This window comes from Stenella coeruleoalba, assembly GCF_951394435.1.
Source record: "Stenella coeruleoalba genome assembly, chromosome: 10".
Lineage (NCBI taxonomy): Eukaryota > Metazoa > Chordata > Mammalia > Artiodactyla > Delphinidae > Stenella > Stenella coeruleoalba.
In genome coordinates, this window is record NC_137156.1 from 90,406,564 (window position 1) to 90,422,685 (window position 16,122).

Genomic DNA, 16,122 nt, shown 5'->3' on the forward strand with positions numbered 1-16,122 from the left:
GTTTATAAAGTGTTTTACATGCAGTGTTTCATCTGTGCTTAAAAGTAGGCAGAGGAAGTATTATTCTTTCTTCTATAGCTGGAGAAACTGAAATTCAGAGGTACAAGACTCATCAAGGACCATAGGACTAGAAAATAGCCAAGTTTATGAAAATAATCCAATACTCAGATGAAAATTTTGTTCAGTATTTATTCAAGACTTTGCTTCTCAACATAAATTCAAATTTATGTAACAGTTGGCTTTTTCAGGTTGGTGTTCATTGTGTAAAGAAGCCAGCTTCTGTTCAAACTGTAATATGATTTAAAGAGATAGTCACCAAAATTCTATGACCAGAAAATAAAGTAGTAGTTATAAACATATAAACCCAACAAATCTAAATTTATATTATAAAACACACAAAAATCAAAGTTAAGGAAAGTATTAGATAAAATAGACAGGTATAGAATGCCTAACATTTTCTTCCCTCACCATCAATGGTTCATTTTGTACACTCTATAGGTGCAAACCACCTCACTTTGGAGACTATGTATTTTAAATATATGAAAGGATGTGTCCTAAGTGGAGAGGTTGACAGGGAAAGAGAAAACTATCTGTATTTACAGAAATTCTCCTCAACTCACCAGAATAAAAGAGGAATTGGAGGTAGAAATGCAGTCACATTTTTAAAACCATTGTTAATGCAAAAGCAGGTAAAATTGGGAAAAAAATAGATTTAATGTACCTCCTTTCATTAAAATATATGCAAACCTTAAGAACACCTTTGCAATCCTACAGATATTGTTTAAAACTGTAGGTATATGTATCAGTTGCCTATAGCTGTCTATATACCTACCCCAAAATTAGTGCTTTAAAACAACAATTCACTATTTTTTTTGTTGTGATTCTGCAGGTTGTCTGGATATTTTCTCTGCTGGTTTCACTTTGTTTGGCTTATGTGGCTTCACTAAATTCGAATCAGAGAAAACTAGAAGGCTGGACAGAGAGAGAGAGAGAGAGAGAGAGAGAGGCTAAACTGCCCAGGGCCTCCTAAGTCATGATAGGGAGCTACATTTTGTTCAAAATACCTCCTAATTATATGATTTTTTTGCAACTCTATTATCTTTAATATAACCTTTTTCTTTTTTTTAAGTGAACACATTAGTATATTTTAAACTACTGTGAGTTGACAGATCACTTAAACTATGTGGAAAAATTCTGGTTCTCAAACTTCACACTGGAATCACGTGAGGACCTTTCAGAATACTATGCCAAAGTCCCACCCTTAGCAATTCAGATTTAATCATGCTCAGTTTGGTTATTGAGATTGAGTATGAATATCAGCTCAATGAATTTTCACAAATTGAACCCACCTAATGTAACCAGTACTCAAGTCAGGATGCAGACCTAGGCTGTCATCCTAGAAGACCCACCAATCACAGCTGAGAAAAGGATAACCACTATCTGACTTCTAATCACATAGATTAGGTTTACATTTTATATATAAATTATATGTAATACAAAACATCTATATCATATATGTATATTAATAATTTATTTAGCCAGGGATGTGCAGGAAGTGACTTGTGGCAGCTCTTGAGAGCTGAGTGCTACTTTCAGGAATTTTGTAAGCAAGTTTTTAAACACAGCCATTATACAAAGTTAAATTATGTCATCTTAAAAGTAAAATAATTATATTAAAAAGTAATAAATATTCAAAACTCACTACTTCCTAATTGCTTTACTACATTTTATTATTATTTATGGTCTTGAAGTGGTTTATATGTATAGTACCTGTATGGTGGAAATACTGTATCATGAAGAACTACTGTATCTCTCTTCCCAAATCCTCATTCATGGTGATGTCATGTTAGCTTGAAATCAGCCACAGGAGTATTTATAACATAGAAAGTGGCAAATGCTACAAATCAGGGCTTGATTGAGTGCTGATGCTGAAAGAGTTTTCAGTAATTAAATAATTTGTAAAAGGGTGAGAAATTGTTTAAGATTATATAACATATCAGATTTAATGACAATAACCTGGAATAGACTTAGTGGATTGGAATGCAACTCCAACTGTCAAATCATTGTTGAACTGAAACAAGTGATTAGCTAGGAGTATATACATTCAGTAAAACTTAACAGAAGCCTTCTGTGAGAATAAATTGACTTTATGGAATTTATAACAAAGAGTATTGTACATTTTATTATTATATTTAAATTGCTAACGTTCATTGTATTAATATTATTGATAATAAACATATATATACATACATGCGCACACATATATAGGTATACAAACACATATATATGTGTACACAAACTTTTTTTCAGAGAGGTGGTTGTTAAACATCTGCTAGTGTGCTGCTTCATTTAACCATTATAAAAATTTTTAGCCTTTTTATTAGTGGAAGTATATCATGTTTATAGATTTATTAGAGACCCAGATCATGGTGACCTTAGGAATATATATAATATATCCAGAATATATATATATATATATATATATTAATATATTAAATATCAACTTTCTACAGAGAGTGAGAGAGTTGATATTATAATTGTTTTTGTTTCTTTTAGCATTAATTTAGATTTTGATATTTTGTTTACAGAATTAGTGCTAATTTCAGGAACAAAGATAATAGATTTTGACTCTGTTAAAAAAAAACTCAATCTGAAAATATACCTATTAGGTTACCAGAAAAACAGATGAAGAGAGTTTCTTTCCCTCCCTGTAATTAAAAAAAAAAAATCAAACTTGCATTTCCTAAAACTTGCAGCTAACAATAGGTGTTGTCTGCTCACTTTGCCAGAAACTCACAACGAAGAAATCTGGTATATACAGAATTCAATCAACATTTGAATAAAGAACAAACTCTCCCTGAATGCTCTGACCACCTTTATAATCAGTTTTCAACCCTGAGCCCGGAAACAATGTCAATTTATTTCAAAAAAGAGCAGGAAGCTTTGTTTATTTTAGTTTGTGTGGTTTACCTGTATTTGTATGCATGGAAATTAATAGAAAGCACTTATATCAAAGAACACAGAAGTGCTACATTTGTGATAAGAGCTTTACAGAGCCACAATAGTACAGCTGGAAAGGGGAGAGGTGCAACCGCTCATCCTCTACACAGAAGTCTTATTCAAAATCACCAATAATTGAAGGAAGAGTGTTTTCTGGGAGCAAATTATCAAAATCTACTGGGTGGTCACAGCATCTCTTAATAACTGTCAATTGTCCTTTTACTTTGTACTCTTTATGTAGCAATGCTAAACTGAATCGAAGGCCACGGGTATAATTTAGTATACCTAAATTCATGGCGATACACTTATCTTGCTTACCCAGACTCAGAGTCTCTCTTAAGTAGAAGTTGACAATTTGCCAAATGATTTGTTGTTGTGTGATAAAATATTTGTGGAAGCTGGATCATGCTTTGTGTTTGAGAACACATTTCCAGAGTCCAAAGCATGTGAGGATTGATGATGCCGATGGACTGTTCAGAGAACTGGTTCCAGAAAAATCATCTTCTATTCAACTGCCAGGTTTTTCTGTTTACTTCCTGGCTGGACATTCTGCCCCTTTGCATCTGCCCATTGCCTATATTTTTACTACATCAAAATCACTCCAAATGAGGGTGTAGGAATAGAAAAGAAATGAGATGCTGAAGAAAAATGAGACCAGGGACAATAATCTATGCCTGGGGACTAGCCTCTCAGCTTATTTCTGATTTGGCCCTTGAAAATATTAGAGTTTATAATCTCTGTACCAGCAGACCTTTCCAGCCCTGATATTCAATGATTTTAAGATGAAAAGTATTACACAATTTTACTATTTTTTGACATATCAAACAACGACAGCATCACTTCTTTTAGCTAAAAGGCACTTGGGAACACATCTCTGAATTGTATTTATCCATTTTATGCTATAGAGTGAATTGCTCTGTGCTGTTCTTTCATCAGACATTTTCTGATTGTTATTTTGAAATTATTTTCAAGAGCATCACTGATGGAATTTAGTCACAGATGGGTAATGGTTTTTAAACTCTACTGTTGTTGTCAAGTTGTTGAATGCTACAATTCCATGGCTAAGGTTGTGCTATACCCAAGTTCCAGCTTTGAAAGCTCATTGATTAGCCTGCCTGTCTGTCAGTGTGGTCAAATTGGTTAATTCAGTGAGACACTCAGACACTCCAGACAAACTATTAATGTAAAGAGATAGCGTGAAACACATGTTTAGCAGCTGATGTGTTAAGAAGGTAAACATTTTGCCAATATATAGTCGTTGAATTCTTGCTTATTTTCATTAGAAAACTGAGTGATGATCAGGGGAAATCTGAATCCAGAGATAAGAAGGACCAACAAACTTGGCTTAGCTAAAACTAAATTTCCCAAATTTCCTTTCCCTGTATGGTTCTGGGTTGGAGTTGATTAAAAAGGAAATTGAGTGAAATTCGGAAGGTGGAAACGACAAGTTTCTCTGAAAGCCACATGTAAGTAACTGTGGTGAGAGAGAGATGTTGATAAGCTGAAGAGTGTGTCCCTGTCTCCCTCCTCATAACCAGCTTTTGTCCCAACTGCTGGCACTGATGACCAACAGCGACCCCAGACCCACTCCCAGTTTCAGAGATGACAGTCTATACCAAGGTCTCCTCATGTCCACTCTGGCAGCTGGACTTGCAACCCTTCCAGATCCACTTGTAAGATCTGACTTATCCACCTGCTCCAGTGCCCAAGAGGGCTTGTTTATAACATTACTGCGATCCTTCAGCTTCCACTTTTGGACCCTTAGTACTCCAGTTTCTCTTATAATTGTACAAGATCTTCATCCTGAAATAAATCTGCTATACTCTATTATTCATAGTGAGTTTGCTTTCCTGACTGAACCCCGGACTAATACAGTTCAAATTTGTCATGCTTGATGGGGGAACAATATCCAAATCACTATAATGTGGTTTCCCCTGTGATGTCTGATGAGTGTTGAGGTTCTCAGGGAACTTAAATTTTCCATGTACAGTGTGACTGGTATAGTGAATAAATCCTTTGCAAATAGTATGAAAGCATAATACTCAGAGTATTGATATTTTTATCTCAGCTTCTTTGTATAGAAGCTCCCATACCATTTAGTTCTCAGGTAGCAGTCCCTACTTAACTGCCCTAACCTCTTTTAAACCTTTCTCTATCGCAGAAGCCAGCCTTGGCCCTATTTCCCCAAGTTCCATGCTTTAGAATGAGAGAGCATGCTGTTTCACACTCAGGAACAAAGGGCTGAGAGTATTTTAAATCACTGTGCCTCTGGGTTGCCTTACTGTTGATTTGACCATGATTTTTAGTGCTTTCACCCAAAGAAAGAAAAATGCAAAATAGTGTGGGAGGGTATCAAGCTGTAATTGGGTTACAGGGATGTCACTTTTTAATGGCAACATGAACAGTGCTATGCAGAATATAGGATATTTTCACACATCATCTTCTTTACTGCTCATGATTCCTCCTAAGGTTATTGGAAGGGCAGAGGTACATGCTCGCCCATGATTATCTGTGGCATGAAGGAACTGAACACAAACAGGTACTCATACTCTAGTGTTGCACTGAAACATGCTGCTACTCTAATGAGATGAGGTCATTGGTTCCCCCGTTTCCACTCTTATTACTCTGTTTTCCATTCTCTTTACCTCTCACCTTGGCTGCTGCAGGGGTCTCTGCAATCACCCTGTCTTCACTGTCAACCACACCCTGCTCCTCGTATGCCAATAAGAGATGTTTCACAATAGTTTCATGTTTTCCATTTTGAAATAGAGTTCCAATAGTCCATCTGCTCTGATCAGACCTCACGTGCTGTCCCTTTGCTGCAGAACCAAGTAGGTTCTTCTTAACTTCATATTGAAGCCTCTTCAAGACCCCAGTAAACCTCTTAGAACTTTTTTCCCTACGTTTCTTCTTTAAGGATGCTTTGTGTTGGTCAAATTGAGCTCAAGTCTCACAAACACTCACGTCTGCAAGGACACACTAATAATAATATTTGTAAACGGTATTTGTATTGAGCATTTGTAAGATGCCAAATATCCTACTAGTTTTTTACCTATTACCCATACAATAAGGTATGTATTATTATTCCCATTCTGGAGATGAGGAAATCAAAATTGTAGAAGCTAAATGACTTGCTCAAGGAAACATGGCAGATAAATAAAAGAAGTTATATTTTAGCATAGATTGAATTTAGAAATCACACTCTCAACTCACTGTATTCTGTCCACGTCCAGCATTAATCCTCAGTGCTTATGTGATGATCCAGATTTTGACTGGATATTTAGCTCTTCAGGGATGCTGTAGATAATGATGAGAATTATTCATATTTCTTCAGCATAGACCATATTTAACAAGAGGCTAAAAATAATATAAAGAAACTGTATGGTCAAGTTTCAGAGCTGAATTGGAAAAGTAAGTCTGAGTAGTAGGATTTCAGTGAATTTTATTTCCTCTTTGTAATTTTCTAAATTTTTAAGTGGGTTTACATTATTTTTGAAATAAAATATTAATAGATTTAAGAAGTTTTGCTAGTTAAATAGATGACTTGAGAAGCTGAGGCATTTTCCCCACTGAACTAATCAGACAATTGACCCAACCTTTCCACTTTATTTGATAAACCTTGACCATTCTAAATTTCCAAACACCACCAAGGATTTTGACTTTGATAAATAATCAAATACTTAACTCTTTGGTGTATTTTCTTAGAACTCTTGGGTTACATATATGACATAGGTTATAGTCATTGTAAGTTTTAGTAGAAAAAGTACTTGTAATATTCACATATACTGTTCGAAGTTCTTTAATTTTACTATCACAATTAATCATTAAAAAATTATGAGGTAGAAAGGAATGGATATTCTCTCCATTATATAGACAAAAAAAGGGTAAAGCAGTCTTAACACCAGAAATACCAAAAGTAGCAAAACTGCCTCTAAAACCCAGAATGTCTATTTAAATCGCAAACTTCTTTGGGAGTGGAAGCACTTGATCTCTAGAGCCCTTTGATTTCAAGAATTTGATACCCCAGGAAGATACAAATTGAGATCTTAGCACAGATCATAATAACCAAAGTGAAACTTAAAACATTTTTATAAAACTCAAAATATTTCCTTTCTGTATTACTTGTGTTATCCAAGTCTTAGCTCAAGGAACACAGAGAATCAAACAGTGTCAAAACTTACATACCCTAGGACTTTTCCAATGCTTTTCTCCTTACCTTAGTCCTTCCTCAGGTACACTGCCCTGTTCTTAACATCTAACAACATGGGCTTTGGAGAAGGACATACCTGTGTACCAACCCTATCTCTGCCCTTTAAGTAGATGAGTTACTCCTGGCAAGTTTCATACTTTTCTCAGCGCTCTCTTCACTTTACAGTGAGTTTTACATTTCACTATTCATTTGTATAGATATGCAGAAATGCAAAGTGACTAGCACAGTGTTCAACAAATGATAGCTAGTGGGATCATGCTAAGAACAGTGCTAAGATTTGGGTTAATACTAACAGCTGAAGTAGCATCAATAGCCAACACCACTCGCTGCTAGATTGTATTTGTAACTCTAAGGATCAGATTTTAAAACTCAGTCACCTGGGAAATGTACTTTGTCTTTCTTTGATCCCTGGGCTTTGGATGGCTACTTCCTACTGCTCTGAATCGAATATTCAAAGTGAAAATGAACAGGGGGTCATGCTCCATCTCAATTACCCTAAGTGAATAACTGGGTTATTATGGCCACAGATTAAACCCTAAATTTAAATGAAGGAACAATTACAGGTGCCAGAAAGACATGGGAGGAACTGTGAAAATACAGATAAAATAACCTAAAATTTTTCTTCAAAATTCTGGCTACAAAATCACTTAATTTCCTATTTGGGAACTTTGCAAACCAGTGTTTCTCATCTTCAACCTACTGACCTACAAAATCACTTAATTTCCTATTTGGGAACTTTGCAACCAGTGTTTCTCATCTTCAACCTACTGACCTTCAACCTACAGATTTGGGGCCAGATAATTCTTTGCTGTACAGAACTGTCCTGTGCAATGTAGAATGTTTACTGGCATCCCTGTCCTCTACCCGCTAGATGTCAGCAACAACACCCACCCAAGTCATGACAATCGAGAAATGTCTCCAGACTCAAAAAGTCCACTGGGGAGGAAAAGTGCCCCCAATTGGGAATGACTTCTGTATACTCTTAAGAATGCTCCTAAAGTTAAGCAACAATTAGTTATACTCTGCCTTCCAACAAAGCGTCAACCTCTGATTTCACACCAAACCTACTACAGCTGTTGAGTCTGCTGACATGGAGACTCTTACCATCTCCTACTGGACCATCTCTCCATGGAGGTTGACAGCTGCTTCAGGATTCCTCTCATGAAACCCACTCCCCTCATGTGCTCTGTGAAGAGTAACTACACAAACTTCATACTTCTCTCTCTTCCAACTATGTACCTACTTTCTCAGAGGTGCCTAAAAAGATAGTATTTTTCACTATTCTGAACCCACATTCACTCTTCCATCAGTTTCTGAGGGTCTCCATAAACAGCAGGAGTATATTGGCTTCTGCAGATATTACTGGTTATAAAAAATTAAAAACCAAAAGGGGCTTTTAACATAAAAGCAATGTGTTAGGAAGGAAGAAGATAAGAAAGAAGGGAACTAACAATGATTAAGCCACCATGTGTCAGCTTCTAGATTACTTAGTATCTCATTTAATGCTTACAGTAAAAGTTTTAGATGAAGAAACTGAGACTTAGGTAGGTTGTTTCCAACATTGTACTGTAAGTAAATGGCCATTCCAGATTGTTCTGCCTTACTCAGTACCCTGTGCCCACTTTAGTGTACCATTTCTAACAGTGTCCAGGAATTCTTGTGAAAAGCGGGGACAGCCTGTGATGCTCATATTTATGTGTGTATATGTGTGTGTGTGCTATGTGTATCTCACAACTTAACCCATACTTTTGAAATATTAAGCATCTCACTAAAACCCGGAATCAACTATGTCCCAGAGGATCGAAGAGAACAGTCAGATTTCTCGAAAAGCAACCTTTACACGTTGGAGAGAAGGCAAGTTTCTATCTACAGATCTCTCATGAGGCAAGCTGTCTCTTTTTTAAAATGATTTAGAGGCATCTGGCCTCCAGTCTGCTAGTCCCTTAGTGTCTTACTTGGCTGTTCACCATCAGAGGCAGGAATCTCTGCCCATTTCACATAAGGTACATGTCTTCCTACTGGAAGATCTTTCTCCAGAAGTGGATGGGTTCAGGCCAAGGTCTCTGCTTACAAAACTGAGACAGAACTCAGCACTATTTATATCACACTTGAGCTGACTCAGTGCCATTGCTCATTTAACCTACTTGTCTTCCTATCTGGAGATGTTGTTTTCCTTCTGGCCTTCCTGCCAGCTGTGACATCTCCCAGGCAAACCTTAAAGAGAGGACATTTTTAAGGATTACTCTCTTTCATTCTGGAAGCAGAGGATGTTTAACATCCTAACTATACTTACAGACTGTGGTTATATATATTATCATCTTACTTCTTTTCAGTAGGAGTTAATCAGTCCAGTTCTGTTTATTACTGTCTCATTTCTGGCTTCTTCTTTTGGAAATCCATCCCTTATGCTAAATGCTCTTAAATCATCTGGCAGTTTGCATAGACTTTAGTGTGAATGCTCCAGTAAAAATAACTCCCTTTATTAAGCTTGCCAACATGTGCCCAATATTGTGCTAAGAGCTTTACATGAATGATTTCATTTAATTCTCAGAAAACTCTAAAGGGAAATAGGTATTATTATCCCCATTTTAGATAAAGGAAACTAATGAAGAGAAGGTAAATAACTGTCCAATTTCACATAGCTAGTATATGACAGAGTTGGGATTTGAACACAGATCTATCCAATCCCCAAACCCAAGGTTGTTCATTTTATCACACTGTCTTCATGTGAGTTTCTGTTGAGATTATCTTTTATTGCTTGACCTATAATGTTATTTTCACCTTCATTTTACTTTGTAGTTGACAAAAGTAATGCATTTGTAGAATCTGAAAAGACATGGAAATTGGATTACAAGCAAAAAACTCTCCAGAAGTGCCAATTTCCTAGTATTTTTCTTGTAGAAGGAACCTAGAATAACAGATTCGATCAGTATTCTAATCTCAGATATGCCACTAATGGCCAACACCAGAAGAATCATGTTACTATTATAGACTTCAGTTTCTTTATTTATAAATTGATGGAATTGGACTGATGAATTATTAATTCCTTTCTATCTATGATATTCTATGATTTTCTGATGCATAGGATATTTCTGCCTCACAAAGGGCTTACAAAGTTCACTGGAGAAAACACCAGTAATAGGAAATTCTACATTCACTGCTACTTAACTTTGTGCTCATTCAAATATCTCCATAGTGCCTCTCCCTAGAGATTCCAAATACTTATTTAATTTAATATAGCCCTGTATAAAATGGGTCTTCTCTGCAAATCTCAGCTTGAGGCATTTCTCTGTTACCCACACAATACATCCATTTTTGCAAAGGCTTTATTTTTTCCTCTAAGAATTTCCTGTTCATTTAGCTACAGCCAGAGGTAAAACTAACAAATCTGTACATCTCTTCAGAAGCACCCAATTTACTAAATGTCTCTTAATTGGCATGGGAGCCTGCAGAATACCCTCTGAGAGGCAATGAGAAGAATTATTTCTTTATTTTTTTTCCTATTTATTTGTTATTCAGCTGGTTCTTATTAGTTATCCATTTTATACATATTAGTGTATATATGTCATTCCCAATCTCCCAATTCATCCCACTACCACCACCACCACCCCTGTCACTTTCCTCCCTTGGTGTCCGTACTTTTGTTCTCTACATTTGGGTCTCTATTTCTGCCTTGCAAACCGATTCATCTCTAACGTTTTTCTAGATTCCACATATATGCGTTAATATACAATATTTGTTTTTCTCTGTCTTACTTACTTCACTCTGTATGACAGTCTCTAGGTCCATCCACGTCTCTACAAATGACCCAATTTTGCTCCTTTTTATGGCTGAGTAATATTCCATTGTATATATGTACCACTTCTTCTTTATCCATTCCTCTGTCGATGGGCATTTAGGTTGCTTCCATGACCTGGCTATTGTAAATAGTGCTGCAATGAACATTGGAGTGCACGTGTCTTTTTGAATTATGGTTTTCTCTGGGTATATGACCAGCAGTGGGATTGCTGGGTCATATGGTAGCTCTATTTTTAGTTTTTTAAGGAAACTCCATACTGTTCTCCATAGTGGCTGTATCAATTTACATTCCCACCAACAGTGCAAGAGTGTTCCCTTTTCTCCACACCCTCTCCAGCATTTGTTGTTTATAGATTTTCTGATGATGCCCATTCTAACTCGTGTGAGGTGACACCTCATTGTAGTTTTGATTTGCATTTCTCCAATGATTAGTGATGCTGAGCAGCTTTTCATATGCTTCTGTATGTCCTCTTTGGAGAAATGTCTATTTAGGTCTTCTGCCCATCTTTGGATTGGGTTGTTTGTTTTTTTATATTAAGCTGCATGAGCTGTTTATATATTTTGGATATTAATCCTTTGTCCGTTGATTCATTTGCAATTTTTTCTCCCGTTCTGAGGGTTATCTTTTTGTCTCCTTTATAGTTTCCTTTGCTGTGAAAAAGCTTTTAAGTTTCATTAGGTCCCATTTGTTTATTTTTGTTTTTATTTCCATTACTCTAGGAGGTGGGTCAAGAAAGATCTTGCTGTTATTATGTCAAAGAGTGTTCTATGTTTTCCTCTAAGAGTTTTATAGTGTCTGGTCTTACATTTAGGTCTTTAATCCATTTTGAATTTATTTTTATATATGGTGTTATGGAGTGTTCTAATTTCATTCTTTTACAAGTAGCTGTCCAGTTTTCCCAGCACCATTTATTGAAGAGACTGTCTTTGTCATACATTAGCTGACCATAGGTGTGTGGGTTTATCTGTGGCTTTCTATCCTGTTCCACTGATCTATATTTCTGTTTTTGGGCCAGTACCATATTGTCTTGATTACTGTAGCTTGTAGTATAGTATGAAGTCTGGGAGCCTGATTCCTCCAGCTCCATTTTTCTTTCTCAAGATTTCCTTTGCTATTCGGGGTCTTTTGTGTTTCCATATAAATTGTGCAATTTTTTGTTTTAATTCTGTGAAAAATGCCATTGGTGGTTTGATAGGGATTGTATTGAATCTGTAGGTTGCTTTGGGTAGTAGAGTCATTTTCACAATGTTGATTCTTCCAATCCAAGAACATGGTATATCTCTCCATCTGTTTGTATCATCTTTAATTTCTTTCATCCATGTCTTATAGTTTTCTGCATACAGGTCTTTTGTCTCCTTAGGTAGGTTTATTCCTAGGTATTTTATTCTTTTTGTTGCAGTGGTAAATGGGAGTGTTTCCTTAATTTCTCTTTCAGATTTTTCATCATAAGTATATAGGTATGCAAGAGATTTCTGTGCATTAATTTTGTATCCTGGTACTTTACCAAATTCATTGATTAGCTCTAGTAGTTTTCTGGTTGCATCTTTAGGATTCTCTATGTATAGTATCATGTCTTCTGCAAACAGTGACAGTTTTACTTGTTCTTTTCTGATTTGGATTCCTTTTATTTCTTTTTCTTCTCTGATTGCTGTGGCTAAACATTCTAAGACTATGTTGAATAATAGTGGTGAGAGTGGACAACCTTGTCTTGTTCCTGATCTTAGAGGAAATGGTTTCAGTTTTTCACCATTGGGAATGATGTTGGCTGTGGTTTTGTCATATATGGCCTTTATTTTGTTGAGGTAAGGTTCCTCTATGCCTACTTTCTGGAGGATTTTTATCATAACTAGGTGTTGAATTTTGTCAAAAGCTTTGTCTGCATCTACTGAGATGATCATATGGTTTTTCTCCTTTAGTTTAATAAGGTTTGTCACACTGATTAATTTGCGTATATTGAAGAGTCCTTCATTCCTGGGGTAAACCTCACTTTGTCTTATAGTTTTCTGAGTACAGGTGTTTTACCTCTTTAGGTAGGTTTATTCCTAGGTATTTTATTCTTTTTGTTGCAATGTTGAATGGGATTGTTTCCTTAATTTCTCTTTCTGTTCTTTCATCCTTAGTGTATAGGAATGCAAGAGATTTCTGTGCATTAATTTTGTACCCTGCAACTTTTTATTTCTTTAAATACAAAGATATAGAGGACACATTTTTCAGACTGAATCTTTTCATATGCAGTAGAATGGACTCTACCCCAAACTAAATTATTTAGCTGTATCCCGTGAACTTTCCAGATTTCCCATCACAAACGTTTTTCTGTCAGGTTTTCTGTCATAAATGTGACCTGTGGTTTGAGCAATGGTAATGACAGCCACTAAATCCTTCTCTCTTTTTTCTTTCCAGATTGTAATTGTGGTAGGAAGTATAATTAGAAACTATCTGTGTTGATTTTGGAGTCCACAGTAATCTCATAAAATCACAGTCAACCATTTAACAACTATTAGTAACATGTCTTCTACTCTTCACTTCTATATCCCCAAAGCCTCAATCAGTGAGAAACATATAGGAGGAACCCAATGAATAAAACTGAGTTAAGATACCAAGCTCCGTGCTGTAGGTAAAGTACTGAGCAAAACTGACATGGACCAATCCTTATAAAGCTTGTAGTCCAATGATTGTTTATTCTTACACACACACACACACAAACACATCTGTGATTAGTGCCCTAAAAGACAAATGACTTTAAGAGCCTGTAACAGGAAATCTCACTTGGTTTGGGGAATTCAAAAAAGACTACCTTCAGGGGCCCCCACAGGACCTCATGGTGTAATGGTAGCACATCTGACTCCAAAGAAGACTACCTTGAGGAACTGACTGTCTAAAATATGAATAGTAATTGACCATTAGTTATATACAGTGGAGAAGAGGCATTTGTTGTGACATAAGCAAAAATAAACTCCAAGGAAAACTAGGTGGGAGGAAACACAAGTAGTTCAAGGCCAATAGAAGGGTAGAGCAGATGAAGCAACAGGGAGAGGCAGGACCAAACCAAATAGGAATTTGTAGGTCTTTTTATAAATTATTAAGGGTTTTTTCTTTGTCCCAAAAGAATGTAGTCATTTAAGATTTTCTAGCTGGAAGGAAGACGTAGGATAGGGAAGAGGAACAAGAAAGAAATGATCAAATTTGTAAACTGAAAAGATTACATTGGCTCCTCAATGGTGAATATATTGAAAGAATAAAAAGAGTGAGAGTTAAAAGGCAGTTAAAAGGCAATCACCGTAATCAAGGCTAAAAAACACAATGGTTTGGTGTAAGGATCTGGGTGTAGCAGTAGAACTATTTAAGTAGAATTAGGACTGAATTGAAGGGCTAACAATTGGACTTGGCATTGTGTTATGTAGAGAGGTGAGAGGAAGATGTTAAGGAGGACTCCCAGGTGTCTAATGAACAATCATGATGCCATTTCTGAAGGAAAGAGGGAAGATAACCAGATCTGGGTTTTGACCAGATGATGTTAAGGAGGACTCCCAGGTGTCTAATGAACAATCATGATGCCATTTCTGAAGGAAAGAGGGAAGATAACCAGATCTGGGTTTTGACCATGAGTTCCTTCTTCTTTGTAAGTTTATTATTCCTGTAAAAGTGTTCAGTACAAAAATAAATATCCATGGAACAAAAAGAATAAGGATAAGTTACAGCCAGGGTGAATTTGGCAATCATCATGCCATAAGTATGAATAAAATATGGTAAGCATAGATGAGAGCAGAGGCACTATGACCAAACTAGAGACAACTTTATTCAAGCTGGTTATCAAAAGAGTGGCTGATAGAGAATATTTACCATGCAAAGGTGAAGAAGTAGTAACCACAAAGATATGAAGCAAACTAGAGAGTGTTTTATCACAAAAAGCAAAGAAAAAGAGTGTTTTCAGGGGAGACAATCACATATGACCATTGAGTGGTCAAGTAAATGGATAATTAAAAAATATATAAATCTATAGATGTGATGACAAGTATGTCATGTGATACATTAATTGAGCTAACCTGTTTATTTATGAGATAAAGAGTAAAACTGAATTCAGTGAACGAGGAGTGTGGAAATAGAAGCAATGAGTATAGAAGCAAATTTATAGATGTTTAGCTTTGATGGGAGTTAGAATGTTTATAATTTATTAGAGAATAAAATGTACTATGCATGATCTCAAATTATCAGTACACAGATTACTTCTTCATTACAGAGAAAGAGACTTCCACAGTGGCAAGATGTGCACAATCCACTCTAGCCAAGTGATCAAACAGCATCACTAATAAAGAGACTAACTGATATAACAGGCTCCCTCATACAATAGGAAGTAGAGAACATCACACATGTGATAGTCTTGTCAACAATATTTTACCTGAATCTAATCTTGTGGAAACCACCATACAGTATAGATTGGGCAACTGTCTCCACAGCCCAGGATCTTCAAAAACATCAATGTGATAAAAGTAAACTTTGGAGAACTGTTCCAGATTAAAAAACTAAAGAGATTATATTGAAAATGCAGTCTTGCTTTGATCCTGGGAAACAAAAGCAGATACAAAGGATATATGTTTTTGGCCAGTTGGATAAATTTTAATATAGGCTATAATGAAATGTTGTATCTATATTAAATTTCTCAATTGTGCTAATATTATCATGATTATTGAAGGATAATATCCTTTTCTTTGGAAATAAATGCTGAGGTATTTAGAGATGAAATGTGATATTTTGCAACTTACTGTCAAAGCAATTTTAAAAAACTGAATTGTACATTTACCTTTGTTTATTCTATTTTTAGCACACAATTTTCCTGTCTAGATTCTGTCTAGCATCACATTCCTTCTGCCTGAAGAGCTTTCTTTAATATATCTTTTACTGCAGGTCTGCTGACAATATACTCTGTATTTTGTTTGTCTAAAGAAAATCTTAACATCTCCTTCATTTGTGAAAGATATTTTCACTGGGTATACAATTATGGGCAGACAGATTTTTTTTTTCAGTGCTTTAAAGATATCACTCCATTTTCTTCTCACCTGCATGACTTCTGAAGGGACGTTTCTGTAATTTTTGTATTTGTTTTCCTGTGTCCTTT

At 35.8% G+C, this 16,122-nt stretch overlaps 2 protein-coding genes across 17 annotated transcripts in view; one reads left to right on the top strand and one right to left on the bottom strand.

The window, feature by feature from the left end:
- Positions 1 to 16,122, bottom strand: part of LOC307193527 (uncharacterized protein) — a 730,787-nt gene that overhangs the window by 421,696 nt on the left and 292,969 nt on the right. For 11 of the 13 annotated variants that reach the window (XM_079935632.1, XM_079935641.1, XM_079935643.1 and 8 more), the window contains 2 exons: positions 6,214 to 6,297; positions 1,771 to 1,928 (listed from right to left, as the gene is read on the bottom strand). The exons of 1 other annotated variant lie outside the window; for it this stretch is intronic. The gene's annotated coding sequence lies outside the window, so the exon portion shown is untranslated. The remainder of the gene's footprint in view (positions 1 to 1,770; positions 1,929 to 6,213; positions 6,298 to 16,122) is intronic. One more of the 13 variants, XM_079935639.1, reaches the window with a different exon arrangement.
- The window catches only part of CNTN6 (contactin 6), a gene marked incomplete at its 3' end in the record, with an annotated part of 232,143 nt that overhangs the window by 16,151 nt on the left and 199,870 nt on the right, over positions 1 to 16,122 (top strand). The window lies entirely within an intron of this gene.